Source organism: Populus alba, chromosome 2 (genome assembly GCF_005239225.2).
Source record: "Populus alba chromosome 2, ASM523922v2, whole genome shotgun sequence".
Lineage (NCBI taxonomy): Eukaryota > Viridiplantae > Streptophyta > Magnoliopsida > Malpighiales > Salicaceae > Populus > Populus alba.
This window is the reverse complement of record NC_133285.1, coordinates 1,510,903-1,526,934: the sequence shown is the minus strand read 5'-3', so window position 1 is coordinate 1,526,934 and position 16,032 is coordinate 1,510,903. Positions and strand designations below refer to the sequence as shown.

Here is a 16,032-nt window from a genome sequence, read left to right as displayed (position 1 = left end):
CTTGGGTTCGTCACCCATACAATGAGACCATCATTTTTCTCGGGTTCGTCACCCATACAATGAGACCATCATTTTTCCTGGGTAGGTCACCCATACAATGAGACCATCATTTTTCCTGGGTAGGTCACCCATACAATGAGACCATCATTTTTCTTGGGTTCGTCACCCATACAATGAGACCATCATTTTTCTTGGGTTCGTCACCCATACAATGAGACCATCTTTTTTCCTGGGTAGGTCACCCATACAATGAGACCATCATTTTTCTTGGGTTCGTCACCCATACAATGAGACCATCTTTTTTTCCTGGGTAGGTCACCCATACAATGAGACCATCATTTTTCTTGGGTTCGTCACCCATACAATGAGACCATCATTTTTCCTGGGTAGGTCACCCATACAATGACCATCATTTTTCTTGGGTTCGTCACCCATACAATGAGACCATCATTTTTCTCGGGTTCGTCACCCATACAATAAGACCACTCTTCCTTTTTCCTTGGGCAGGTCACCCATCACAATGAGACCATATTTCTCTGGGTAGGTCACCTATTACAATGAGACCGCACTTCACATTTTTCCTTGGGCAGGTCACCCATCACAATGAGACCATACTTTTTCTGGGTAGGTCACCCATAAGAATGAGACCATTCTCCATTTTTTGTTTATCTGGGTAGGTCACCCATAAGAATGAGGCCATTCCTTCCCCTGGGTAGGTCACCCAAAGAATGAGACCACTCTTTATTTTTCTGGGTAGGTCACCCATCACAATGAGACCATATTTTCTGGGTAGGTCACCCATAAGAATGAGACCATTCTCCATTTACCTGGGTAGGTCACCCATAATAATGAGGTCATTCTTCCCCCTGGGTAGGTCACCCAAAGAATGAGACCACTCTTTCCTTTTCCATTCGGGCAGGTCACCCATCATAATGAGACCACGCACACATTTTTGTATCGGTTATGGGTAAAGGAATCGCCGGATGGGATTCCAGGTTAAAGGAGATCACCAATATGGGATCTCGGATGGATTTCCATGTTGATCAAACTAAAATAAGAATTTAGAGGATCGCTGGATAAGGATCTCGAGATGACTAAGTTTTGATCATAGTTTTTGGGCTAAGGAGGATTGTTATAAAGGACAAAGTTTCAGATCAATCAAGCTTTGACCGGATCAGTTTCGGGAGTTCCGTTTCGGGTTTATCTTTTATAACACTTACTGCGCAAAATCCATGCTCCGTAAGTATTATAAAGAGGGGGCATCTGTTGTAACCCATTTTTGGGTCCCCATGAAAAATAAAAATAAATAGCCAAAAAAGGTTAGAAAAAGATAACAGGAGGCAGAAGCGCTCGGAAAATAGTCAGAAAATTGGTCAAGGAATTTAAAAATACAAGGATTGATTTTTTTGACAGTATATTCTTGAAGGATGAAAGCCCTATTGAGAAGAAAAATTTGAGTTTTGAGGAGAAAAGCCCGAATTTGGATTTTTATGGACTTAATTAGATTTTTATGGATTTAATTGGATTTTTATTTGAATTTATAGAAGATTTGATTCCAAGAAAAATTGATTTTTAAGTCAATTTGGGCTTTAATTTGGAGAAATTTAAGTTCTTGGGCCAAAATATATTTTTTAGGAATTTATTGGGTCAAATCAGGGGCTCAATTGCATAAATATTGAAGTTTAAGGGCCAATTAGGGATTTAATTAAGAAAATCCGAAACCAGGGACCAAATTGGAAGAGGCGCGTAAATGGAGGGGCTGCAATTTTTCGGTTCAGGGGCTTAATTGAAGAAAATTGAAAGTTTATTGATCAAATTAGGGGCTCAATTGCTTAAATCAGAGGCCAAGGACCAAAGTGAAAAAGGCGGCCAACAAGAGGGGCGGGGACCAAATTTGGGGGACTGATTTGAAGTTTGGCCATTTAAATGAAACGGCGCGTTTTATCCAAAACGACGCCGTTTCATATATTAAAAAAAAAAAAAAAAAAAAAGAGGACCGGAACGGTGTCGTTTTGAACGACACTGTTCCTCTTCTTCTTTTCCCCCCCGAACCTGCAACAGAAGAAGAAAACCGTTTTCAAAAAAACCATCCCGCGCCTCTCTCTCTCCTCGCCCCCACCACCTTTAGATGTTGGCCGACCATCCGTTACACCCGATGGTCCCCCACGGTTCTGCCCCTATAAAAGAGAAGAAAACCGAGAGGAAAAAAGGGAGACCCCGAGAGGAATAGAGAGAGAGAGACCCGAAGGGAGGAGAGAGAGAGAAAACCGCCTGAACCGCCGTCCGTAAGCCAAGCTGCCACCGTCTCCGCAGCAGCACCGCCACCAAGCCGTCGTCTCCGCCGTGCCAGGTACGCTTCTCTCCCCCCTGCACATTTTTTTTTCTTTTTGTTTCTTAAATTTCGTCTCCTGCATGCAGAGGCGTTCTGCATGCAGGGGACGAGGGGGGGAAATAATTCCCCCCCCCCTGCGTTTTTTTAATTCCTCTGGGCCAGATGTTGTCTGGCCCAGAATTATGTGGACCGGGCCAGAGAGATCTGGCCCAGTCCGGCGGTCTGGGCCGGGTCCGGCCCATACCGAGGTTAATTATTTTTTGGGCCGAGTTCGGCCCAGTACTTTTGGGCCGAGGTCGGCCCGGTACTTGTTGGGCCGAGGTCGGCCCAACGCTTGTGGGCTGGGTCCGGCCCAGTTTAGTTTGGGCCGGCCCAGCCCTTTTAATATATAAATATATTATAATTATATTATATTATTATTATTATTATTATTATTATTATTATTATATATGTGTATATATGTTATATATATAAAAAATGTATTTATATATATAAAAAAAAAAAATATTTCGAAAAAAAATAAAAATAAAAATATTGTTGATTTTTTCTGCATATGTTTGTCAAAAATGTTTTAATTCTGGTTTGTATTTTTATACTGTAAAGATACAAAACCAGTGTTATAAATACCCGGTTTTCGTCAAAACATCAAAGATTTTCAGAATAAAAAATGTTTTTTGCTTTCAAAAAAAATTCTAAAAAGTCCCTAAAAATGTTGTTGATTTTTTCTGCATATTTTTATCAAAAAATGGATTAATATTGGGTTGTATTTTTATACCGTAAGGATACAAGCTCAGTATTAAAATACCTGATTTTCGCCAAAGCATAAAAAAAATAATATTTTCCAAAAAATTGTTTTTGTTTTAAAATACGGCCTAGTCTCTCCAATATATACATATAAATATTATAACATCATATTTTCATACAACAAAGAAAATTTTCAAAACAATATATGTATTAACATGCATTTTGGCTTTAATAACCAGTTTATTCAAGCCATGAGAACTAGGCCAATATTTCAAAAATTCTAAAAAAAATCTTTTTGTTTTATTTTAATATTTGGGATTACGAATTTATACGTAAAACGTATTCCTAAGTATTATTAATAAAAATTTTGGTATGGACGTTAGAACGGTTAGGATTTTTACCCGATAAGATAAAAGACCTTCTTACCGAGGAGGATTTTTCTTGAACCATAAACAGACCAACGACTAGAAGTATAATAACACCTTAGTTTTTTATCAGACAATAAAACAATGCAGCTTACCTTAGGTAGGGCGTATTTGGGGTGCTAATACCTTCCCTTTACGCAACCAGTCCCCGTACTCAATCTCTGAGACCGGTTAGGGTTCCTAGTGACCAAAATACTAGGTGGCGACTCCAAAGAACCAAATCAAACAAACCAAAAATAAAAAATTCGCCAGTCGAACCCGCAAGACGGATTTTTGGGGGGGTGCGACAAATATTATTTAATAACACTATATAAATTAGAAGGACATTGATGATGATATACTATTTGAGGAATTTGATCGCAATTTCAATTTTGTTTCTTATGATATTTTACCTGATTTTGTTGCACGCTCAAAAAACTATAGTTCTTATTCGATGAATTTTATATGTGATGAAATTATAGATAAGCTAATGGAATAATAAAAAATATTTGATATAAAATATTATTTATTTAGTAATGTAATAATGGTAGTTAAATCTACAATATTTAACCAAACACATTAAACTACTTTTTATTCAACTTTAATTTCAACCACAATTTTAACTAGACATATATAAATATCAAATTGCACCAACCTCAACCAAAAATATTTTTTTATAAAATAATTTTTTTTCAAATCATAACCACAAAAGCTATTACAATACCAAACACATTCTAAGCCTGAGTGTAAACCCTCGGTTATAACTTTTCTAGGTATTTAAAAGAAGAGAAATTTAACCAATAGTAAAATGGGTTAAATTAAATTAAAGAAACCTAAATTAAGATAAAAATAGTGAAATTAATGAAATAAAAAGTGAATATAGTACTAAATCATTGAAAAAAAAAAACATTTGTGAGGACAAAATGAATATGGAAGATCAAGAGAGGTCAATATTCGAATAACAGAAGGTTGGGAGTTTATGTACAAATGATAAAAAGGGGTGGGGATAAATGTGCAATTAACAAGATGTTAGAAGTATAAATATCATTATATTTCCTCTCTTGGGGGGATTGGCAAGAGTAAGAGAGAGTTTAGAGAGAGGTTGCAGAGAAGATATATTGATGGCAGATCAACCGACAGCTATAACTCCACCTTCCACCGTTGGATCAGCACGATATTCGGATATGTTGTTCTCATCCATGTTGTGTACATTGTCACCGTAGGGATTCTCTATATCAGTCCCTGTTTGAGAGATACAGAGGGAGGAATATATATGGGGAAATACACTTCTTGATAGTCTTCTTTGTTGTCTGTTTTCTCCTTCGGCCACCGTTGGATTAGGCTATAACTTGGATATGTTGTTCTTCCTGATTCTATCTAAATTCAGAACGGTTAAGATCTGAAACAAACATTCGGTATAGAAGTTGTGTATCTCGCACAGTAGGTCTGCAAGTTTGAGGTCAATTCGGTTAAACCTATATTTCTGGAAATTTCACCATTTGATGAAGTTAATATTTGGATATGTTATACTCATAATAATGCATTACAACTTGACAGTATAGATTGTTTGAAATATTATTCCTTTGTTATTTATAGTTGATAGAAATTGTGTGAATGATTGTGTTTAGAAGAATATAATATTCGGAAAGTTTGTAAAATCAACAAGAATGTTTTATTTTGACGGTAAGAGGGAAGATTGAAATAAATAAGATAAATTGGCTCTTATAAAGATATTCTTTTTTTTTTACAATCTTAAACAATATGTGATATGGTCAGGGGTTGAGACGATAGAGAAAAAAGTTAAATTGTGGATATTATGTGTAATTGGAAAGGTTGATGAATCTGGACAGATTCGTCTCCTAACTTTTGAAGAGAATTTGAGTAGAAGGATGAGAGAATTAGGATAAAGTTTCTTCATAGTAATTGTAGTTTTGATGTTAGCTAACTAAGAAATTGGTCTTGCTCAATATGGAGCTGTAGAACCCCAACTATAGGTCATCAACCGAGATTGGGTCCTAACAGACCTTGTAGGGTAGTGTTTGTTGATGAGCAATTTTGACTATCTCAAAGGAAGAACTGGGTTCTCCTTCCTTCAGAGAACTTGTAGCCTTGTATATTAGCTTTCCAACGAGACTAATCTCGCTTGAAATATAGTTCTATAACTCTAGATATAGTTAAAAATCCGATGAGTGTTCAGGTAGTAACAGTTTAATGTGTGGACAGTAACAGTTCAAATGTCTAGAAAATAACAGTTTAATGTTTAGATAGTAACAGTTCAAATGTCTAGACACTAACAGTTCAAAGTGAGACAATAACTCTAAATATAGTTAAAAATATGATGAGTGTTCAGGTAGTAACTGTTCAATGTGTGGACAATAACAGTTCAATGTTTAGATAGTAACAGTTCAAATGTCTTGACAGTAACAGTTCAAAGTGAGACAGTAACAGTTCGAAGTCAAACAGTAACAATTCAAAGTCAAACAGTAACAATTCAAAGTCAAACAATAACAGTTGAAAAAGTCAAACAGTAACAGTTTAAAAAGTCAAACAGTTACACTTCAAAGTCAGACAGTAACAGTTGGAAAATGGACAGTAACAGTTCAAAGTTAGGCAGTAACAATAGACCTCCACGAGAATACTATATAAAAGAATTAAGTCATACGAACACTTGCATATTGAGATACTAACTCTGAAAATATACATGATATATGTATGTATGTTATTATGAGGAAATGAACATGCATAAAAAAAAGGTAACATATGAGTAATAGATGAATATGGATTCTTTATAATATCGACCTGAAGGAATGATGACTTTGGTTGGATAAAGGATGACAACATTAATGGGTGTAATGAGAAAAATGTAAGATATAAAGAAAGAAATGATTGAAAGAAAGATTTATTAGCTATTGATATGATTATTATAAAACATATCCTTGAATTAGAAAAATTTATGAGATGAGTCTGTGACTGTAGGAGGGACCACTGGTGTGGTGCAACAGCAGCAACAGGGGAGCACGAGTAGAACTTCTACTGCATGTAGGTGACTTCCACCTTCCTTTTAAATAATGTTGAATAATGAACATACTTTATCATGAAAGTTACTGTATTATGTTAATTCAGATATCAGATTTGCCAAATGCTTAGAAATGTTGACAAATGGTTGATTAGCTTCGGTTAATGGCATATGAAAAGATGACCTTGAACAATGAAATACCTTATCATCAACGTTGCTGTATTGTGTTAATTTAGATATCAGATTTGCCAAATGCTTAAAAATGTTGACAAATGATCGATTAGCTTCGGCTAATGGCATCCAAATAGATGACCGGGACAAACGATTGATTAGCTTCGGCTAATGGCATCCAAAGGGATGACCGGGACAATCGACTGATTAGCTTCGGCTAATGGCATCCGAATGGATGACCGGGACAAACGACTGATTAGCTTCGGCTAATGGCATCCGAATGGATGACCGGAACAAACGATTGATTAGCTTCGGCTAATGGCATCCAAAGGGATGACCGGGACAATCAATTGATTAGCTTCGGCTAATGGCATCCGAATGGATGACTGGTACAAACGACTGATTAGTTTCGGCTAATGGCATCTGAATGGACCGGGACAAACAATTGATTAGCTTCGGCTAATGGCATCCAAAGGGATGACTGGGACAAACGGTTGATTAGTTCTGGCTGATGGAATTCGAAGGGGATGGTCGGGGTGAGTGAATGGGTAACCTCGACAAATGATGTCTTAAAAGAAGGGCCAGATTTAAGATTATAGTTGATTGCAAGAATTGGTGCATCTATATGTATTGCAAGTTGTGTATAGCAAGAACATAAAGGAACTACAAATGTCACACTACAAACACGAGATAATGTTAATGCTTCATTAAACTGCTAGATAATTTTCTTATTGTTATTATTATTGTTATTATTATTATTAAGTAATTGCATTCTTGTAAATGTTTTGTTCTGCAGTAGGGAAGTCATACCAACAAGGTGCCTAGAAAACCCGATTCACGGGAACCCATTTTTGCAAGTATCATGTAGTTGCATTCTAAATCATGATGTATTTTATATGAAGCAATGTACTGAATGCATAACTATTATTAGATCCTTTTAGATTCTATTCGTGATGACTATTTGTAGGATAGAATACAAACTCATGACTATGCATGAATATTTTAAATGCGAACTTCTAGTCATGCAAACATAATATTATGAGTTTATGTAAGATTCACTTTTAAATGAAATGTTAGTTGTTGTTGATGTATGAATTATATATTGATGATGTGAAGGGAACATGTTCGCCGATTTCCGACATAATGTGTGTCAAGTATAAAAAAAATTACTGTTGTTTTGGGCTTGAAAAGCCGGGTTGTTACACTGAGCTACCACAATGCACTCGATTTCCTAGAAAAAAAAATAGAAATAATAATATCATGAACCAGTCAATAAATTTATTATAAATTATTAAGATTATTTAAATCATCAATTTATTAAATTATATTCAGAATGTGTATTCTTTTACATTTAATAAAAATGATAAATGAGAAAATTAACAGCATATAAATTAAAAAAAGAAATAGATAAATTTATTAAAATGTGAAATTTTTTATGCTGTGCGCAGAATCTTAGATAATAAAGTGACAAGAAGATTTGCAACAAAAGCACCTAGTTTACCCATTAGATATATATTGGTTATATCGATTTAATGGTGTTTTATTAGTTTTATAATTTATCAGTTATTGTCTTTCATAAAATAAATAAAAAGGATAGTATTTAAAATATTGTGCAAAACTCACGCAAACAATAATTTATCAATTATTTTCAAATCTCAAGGCTTACAATCACTAATTAAAAATATACATAAATATATTTTAAAAAAATATTCATGTCATTTTATAATTTAGTCGAAATTGTAATTATCTATCAATTTTTAAAAAATTAAAATTTATAACTTGAATTTTGTTGAGCGTATATCAGTTTATATTCTAAATTATTTTATAGATTAGTTTATTTTATATTGACCAATAATATAAACTATGATTTTTTAAAAGTTAATAAACAAGTTTAATCTGATTAAAAATAGAGTGACAGAGGTAATTCTTTCTATATTAAAACTCAAAACCTAATTACATTTTTTATTTTAAAAATATCTTGTACATATCTCACAGACAAATTAAGGTGGCTGCCGTCACAAGGAATGCCGTTAATTCCCCCCCACCCCGAATAAATTATTGCGCCGTTACTCTTTTCTCATCCTGTTGCATCGTCCATGATACGTGCAGCTAGGAAAAACATAAGCTACCTCCAAAAGCCATTCGGTTGCTTGAATGTTGTGAGGCGTGCCTAAGCTTTATGTGCTTAACCAAACCAGCTAATTAATCCATGCCACTTAAAAACCCAAACCCAATTTAAGACATAATTTTAACCTAAGGTTTAATTAATAAATCATCCGTTGGTCGTTGACTTTTCTGTTTTTTTTTTTTTTACAAGACAAATTGATTAATTACTAGAAGCATAAACATTCATGTCGTATTGCTGAAGTGTACTTTATGCCCTAAATCCTAATAAAATCTTACTCTCGAGAGAAATGAGCCATTTTTCCGCGTGTCTCTCGTAGAGGAAATTTCAATCAACCATACAAGGAAATCGTCTTTCCTTTGCTATATATTTTCTTTGTAATTGCCTCTTTTCTTGCTTAATTACTTTCCTAGTTTCTTCTTTTTTTTAGTGATAAGGAGAAATTAATTATTAGAAATATCAAAAATAATATTATATATATTTTTTAATATTAACATATGATTCACCATGAAATTTAATTATTCATGAATTCACTTTTATATGAGATAAAAGAATGTTTCTAATATATTAATAATTTATTCTCCAATAGACTAATTTATGATATGTTTGGCATTGCTTGTTTGATTTTTTTAATCATTCTTAAAATGTGTTTGGTAGAATAATTTTAATATATGATGATATTAAAACTAAAAGGAAAAAAACATAAAATCGGTAATTGAATGACTTTTGAAGCGATATTTCTTTATAAAATTATAATCGGTGCATGAACATAGAAATTGAGTAAACCGACGTATTTTTCCACGAACATAAAAAAATCGGGTGTCGAATTTTCGAGGTGGATTCCTAGGGTGTAGATCTTCTCCTATAAATTGCAATATCGTGTGTACAAGTTTTACATGGAACAACGAAGAGCAACAAGGATTTCAGGAAGCAACTGAGATGGATTGACAACATGCTAGTCAAGTGTCGGTCGAATGAGTATATATACTTGAATCACCGGTGAATTGATGGATGAGATTCGCTGGGGACATAAACGCATGAGGATCGAAGTGGTGCAAGAGAAAAATCTGAAGAACAGAGTAGTAAAAGAATTTGCAGAAAACTTGCTACTTCTGCGTATCTTAATGCGTTTTTGTCCCTCGCAAATCTCATTCATGTCAAAGGTCTAGATTGGCTTGATTTGACAAGGGATTAAAGCATTTCCTCAAAGAAGGAATGGGGGGTAGCCCCTTTTTTTTTATCCAAGGTACACTGTAAGTATTTATGTTCTTGTTATCTCTTCGAAGGATCTTCATAATTTGTTCTTTGTCAAACAGGTTAATTATGATCTGAATTCTTCGTTAGGTTAGTGAATTGGGATACTTTCTGAAGCCGAAAGAACGTGGAAAAAAAAAAGAAATTGAAGGGTGGGCTCCGGTGGGACAAGAAGGAAACGTGTGAGTCGGAGAAAAAAGTAGGGAACGTTTTCTGAGGTTGTCATGCAACAAAGGCAAAGGATTTCTTTTTTATGCTTTTAGTTTTTTCTAAGCCTTTTCTTTTCTTGTCCAATTCTCATGAATATTGTCTTTTTTTCAAGACTTGAAGCCTCATAGTCTGGTTGCTGCTGCTCCTAATTTGATACCGTCCTGTCTCCTCCCGGGGTATAACGATATCACTATCAATCTATAGTTTCTCAATTTGTTTCCAAGCGCGTGTATCTTGTAAAATTGCTGGAGGGTACTTAATAAATGACTTGCTTTATTTATTTTTTTTCTTCGTTAAGTTGTTATTCTCTTATCTTTTCTTTTCTAAAAATCCAAATACGTTATATTTTTTCAAAAACTTGGGGCAAAAAAAAAAGTTACAAAAGCTCTCAATCACTTGTTGTTACTGGTTATTAGCAAGCTTGCACGTTATTAAAGTAAATTGAACAATTAAACTTGAGACTGCGATTTTCAAATAATAAGAGCTCAAGTAGATCAGTTGGAGAATTATAGGACTAAATTGTACTTTATACTTGATTCTCGTAGCTTCCTTGTGGTTTCAATATATGAGATAAAAATATTAGCCACATGACACTGATTTCCCATTTTTTCAATGTGATGATCATCTTAATTTACATAAATACAAACATAAATTAAATAAATAAGATGAGGTGGAGTTAAGTCAGGTTGGCTTGTGACCAAGCTAGACATTAAAGTGATCGAGTCCAATGATCCTTTGGTCAAACTAGATGTTGTAACCTTGGTATGAGCTAGCGCCCGACGGTCCCCCCTTGAATTAGAGGGGCTTTGATCATTCTTCATGGATCGGTACCAGAAAAACAAGGTGGGGGAGGCAGAATAGAGTCACATAAGAATGCAATAATCATGGGTTCCACGAGGATGTTGAAACGAATTACATGCATATATTGAATGGAGGATTAAATTCATAAAATTACTTACATAACAAACAAGATTCAATTCACTAATTTCAGTATATAAGCTTGGATACTTCAGATTTATTTATAGAATATGTTTTTTATAATATTATTGTATTTTTTCAAAAAAAATTACTGATTCAGTTATTGAAAAGTCTCTAAAATATTATGGACACTCAAGAGAAATAAATTAAACAGTTAAAATTAAAAGATTAACTGATAATTTAAAATATAAATTAAAAAGTATAATTGTATATTCATAAAAAATAAATATGGTTTGTGTGAGAAATTGGAAAAGACTGAAAAAGAAACTGAAGTAAACGGAAGGTTGGGATCTTGATGGTGACGCCATTTCAAATAATTAATGACAGTTTGAAGACTTTTTTGGAATTTTCTTCAAAATTTTCTCTTACTGTCCTTTTGGTCCCTCCCCTGAGCGTTATAGTCACTCGCCAATGTCAGGTTGTCATCTGGGATCTATGAGTGGCATCGTTCTATAGGTAATTAGCTGAGTGCGTCCTCCGCCCCCACTGCCCTCAGGGGACTTTTTTATTCTGACGTTGCTCATGCATCAATGAACCAATTAGTAGCATTTCCAGATAAAAAAAACAAAAAGAATTTGCTCTAACAAATAATTGCTATCATTTTCTCCAGGTTATGATATGATCCGAGACCAATGTGTAATCGGAATAAAGTTTTTTTTTTTTTTGTGAAACTTTGGAGATGTTTATTATAGAACTCCAATTCTTTTTGGAATTGCTTATTAAACTTTATTTGGTATGAATCGAGAATTTTGAAAATAAAGTGATGATATATATTTTAAAAAATCATAGCTAGTTTAAGAAAAAATAAACTATTAGATATTATTTATATATAATTTCATTATAATTTCAAACATATATTGATGTCTCATGCATTCTGGGTCATCATTTAATTGTCGGTTCAGTGGGACAAGAAGAGGGCATGTCGAATTGGAGAAGAAAAGAATGTTCTGGGGTCGTTCCACAGCTAGCCATTAAATAAGAGAATTCTTTTATATAGGGTTTTTTTTTTCCAGTCCAATTCTTATGAACTCTCTCATTAATGCGAGTATAATAATAGGAAGGAATTTTCTGGAGAAAAAAAATGCGGGGAGGGCTTAATTAATCCATCATTTGCCACTCCAGTACTTTAACACCAGATTTTTAAAAAAGAGTGAGAAATCACACACACACAAAAAAAATTATTTTATATATATATATAAATAAATAACTTAGGAAAGTAATTGTAAATAAGTTACAACAAAAAACAGTTTAATTAATTAATATTATTGAAGAAAATTACAATAAGAGAAAAACTAACGTTTACTTCACAGGGGCACCAAAAAGTGGCTTTTGATTAGGCTCAAAAGGGGCACAGACTTGGGTGTTTTTTTATGAATCTTTTTCTTCGTTTTTTCGGTAATGTATCATGAGTTGATAGCTATTTTATAAGATCCAGTAGTCACGCAAGCAGCAGAATATCTCTTCTATTAATGGAAGAAAAGATGAAGCAGCTTCACGGGAAGAGGGAAGGAAAATTGTCAGCCTCGAGAGTAAATTTCTAAAAAATTTCGTGTTTTATACAACACCATCCCATGTAGGAATATTGAAAATGCTGCTTCTTTTCTTCTTTTTTACGAGGATATTGGAAATTCTTCTTGCTTCTTCAGATTTTGTCTTCCAAAAACACATATCAAATGTTCTTTTATTCTTCTTTGAAGAAAAAATACAAGCGAAAATATTTCACTGGAAAAAAAATAGCAGAGAGTTCTCCTTACATTAGTTGTTACGAATTAATAACATGTGTACACATCGAAGTAATCACGAACTTGGTGTTGAGGTTTTTCTAAACAACAGCAGCCAAAGTACGAAATTGCAAAAAATTATAGGATCAAAATGTATTTTAACCTTGGTTTATGCATAAGAGATTGCCATGCATGTTCCTAATTTCCTTGCGGTTTCATTTGTCAAATGCACAGGAAATTGTAAAATACAGCAGGAGAGGAAAAAAGAGTGGCCAAGGGACTGCGTTTGGAGATTTTAAACCACCACCATCTAATTTCTTTTGAGCTTGGTTTGCCAAGGGAGTTTTCCGGGGCAGACTCCTTTTTTGGCAAGTATAGGGAAAAGACTAAAATAGAAATTGAAGTAAGACTATTCTCAGTGATTTGGAATGGTTTTATGGTAAATTACGCGTGGTCCGAGACTTGCTTATACGTGTATACGTGAAACAAGTAAAGTAAAAGGTAGAAATAGCGATACAATTTCTAAGAAACCGAGCGAGAAGCCATGAATGGACCTCCCTAGAGGAAGTTGCTTGGCTGTAATCTCTTATAAAAGCAGCGTTATAGGAATAGGCAAAGAGGAGCATGGATTCCATTTATTGAAAGAAGAAATAGTCAGGTACATTGTTTAGTTTCCTTGATGGGTTATTACAGATTTTATTTTCGTTATAATAATCCGTTGCTCTCCGCTATGCTTCTTTTTTTCTTCTTTTGTAAGATTTCTAACATCTGATTTTATCTTAGCAAACGGAGAGCTGGAAGAATAACCGACTGATCAATATAGACAGGCGAGATTAGCTGGGGCAAAAACGCATATGAGAGATCCAGAAAGGGACATGGCAAGAGAAATTTTTAAAGAAATGTGAAAAAGAAATAAGCAAAACTAAGAGAGGAAACTAACCCGGAGGAGCCTTGCCTACCAGCAGCATCTACCAGATTTTGGAACTTGGCATGAAGCCTGTATATGTTGGTTTGCAGCTATCTGCTAGGAGATTAGATTAGTTTAACCCACTTTTAGCCTATGTTGGTTTACTTGTGTTCCTCTCTTATGCGTTTTTGTCCCTCGCCGATCTCATCCATGTCAGCTAAGATCTATACAGGCATTATTCTGTTCAAAGACGGGGATGGCATGATTTTATCCAGGTCATGATAATCTAGTTTTCTTCTGACTATTATGCCTTGTTGGTTTCCTTTCTCTGTAATCAGGTAGCTCTTGTGATCGGAAAAGAAGACATCTTGGTTTGCTTTCCCTGTATCAAACTGAGGAGGAATCTTATCATTTATGGGAAATCTCGAGGTTCCCTTTTACTTTTTGTTCTTCTTCTATTCACCGAAATTTGGAGATCCATAATGCTTACAGAAATCCATTTCCCTTTTGAATTTATTCTCAGCTGTGTAAATTGGGACTTTTCTCAGACCTTTCAGAACCGAGTCAAGACAAGCCCTTCCTCCGAAAACCGCGGATGGCTCTGTGGCTCACAAGGAAGGAGGAGATTTTGAATTCTTGTCGGGATTTTCGTCGAAGTTAAAGGAATTTCCAAGAGCAATGGGATGGGTTAGTTCTGGTGGAGAAGAAGGAAAACGTGGGGAAAGTAACTCTTATGAGAAGCAAAGGTGGAGATATAGCAAGGGGCAAAAAGGAAGGAAATATGATTTTGGCAAAAGCAAAGTGCAGCCGCAGAGATACGATTCATGGAAGCTACAGAACTGCTTCCCAAGATCCCATCCCATCATTTGCTACATTTGAAAGACTTTTCATTTTGAAAAGTCCCGTTTAGGCTACTAATGGCCCCAGCAGTCAAATAATCCTTGTGACAAGGCCACCACAAACTTTCCACGGGTTGGGAAACCATGTTACTAGGAATCATTCTTGAAAAAAGGAAAGCAAGGTTAAATATACGGAGCTGTTGCTCTTGTCCTTCAATATTTTAATGCAAAATTTCAGCTATTTTTGTTTATATCTCTCTTTCTTTCTTTTTTTAATATTGATGAAGTTAAATAGAAAAAAAGAGGGTAAAATATCACGGATTAATTGTATATGTTCTGAATAAAAAACATGACATTCAATTTTTTTCTATTATTGTTTTAAAAATGAAATGGGATGTAGATAGGAGAGATAATAATAAAATAATAAAAAAAAAACCTTGAAAGCATACCAAATTTTAATTGCAAAATCATCAGTGTCATTAAAACATCTTAACAAGATGACCTAATAGTACCATATTTACCGTCTAAAGGTGGCGTGCGGTTCATTTATTTTTTATAACAAATATGGTTCACTTGTTCATGCACTTTTATTCAATATTTCAATATAAATTAAAAAGTTTTAAATTTGGGTCACTTGGGTCAAATTAACACTTTTTAAATTAAAAAGTGTTAATTTTTTTAAAAAATCCAATATTTCAATATAAACTATTGTGATAATTCTTTTATTCATTTCTAATACTATTTATCACAAAAGGCACACATCATTTTGTATAAAAAGTTAGCATAATTCATTCCTCTGCATCTTACAATCCATTTCTAGTCAAGAAACGCTTCAGTTTTGTATTTGGGGTCAATGATTACAGTGCCTTGTCTTGTAGACGAAGTTAGGGTTTTTGGTGGTTGATTTTTTTGCCCTAAACAATCATTTCCTTATGTGGACCATCACTTCTCACGGCTTTTTTGGACCCTCCTTTTCTATCTAGTTGGGCAAATTTTACCCCCTCAAAGGCCTCAAAAAGTTAACAATCACCTTAAACACAGTCCCATCTCAGAAAGCGAGGCCCCGAGAACCAGACCTCGTTAGGAAACAAATTAGACAGCATATACCTAACAGAAATCGCAACACAGAGCGAGCCAATTAATTAAACCTAGTAACTGCTCCCAAGAATCTGGAGAACAGAAAGATGACTTCAGTTAGGGATCAGATTGGTGAAGATGGGAGTGCCCTGTTGTCGTAACCAGGGAGCGGGTTGAACACCCATCTCGCATGTTTAGTTGCGAGGACTGACCACTCATCATATCCCGTTAAACCCTGAAGGATCATGCTCTTT

General features: G+C 34.5%; 1 non-coding gene across 1 annotated transcript; it reads right to left on the bottom strand.

Moving 5' to 3' along the window:
- Positions 1-15,898: 15,898 nt before the first annotated feature.
- On the bottom strand, positions 15,899-16,005 carry LOC118052832 (small nucleolar RNA Z279/snoR105/snoR108). Its single transcript, XR_004688269.1, has one exon. It is a non-coding gene; the product is annotated as a small nucleolar RNA Z279/snoR105/snoR108 (small nucleolar RNA).
- Between the last annotated feature and the right edge of the window lie 27 nt (positions 16,006-16,032).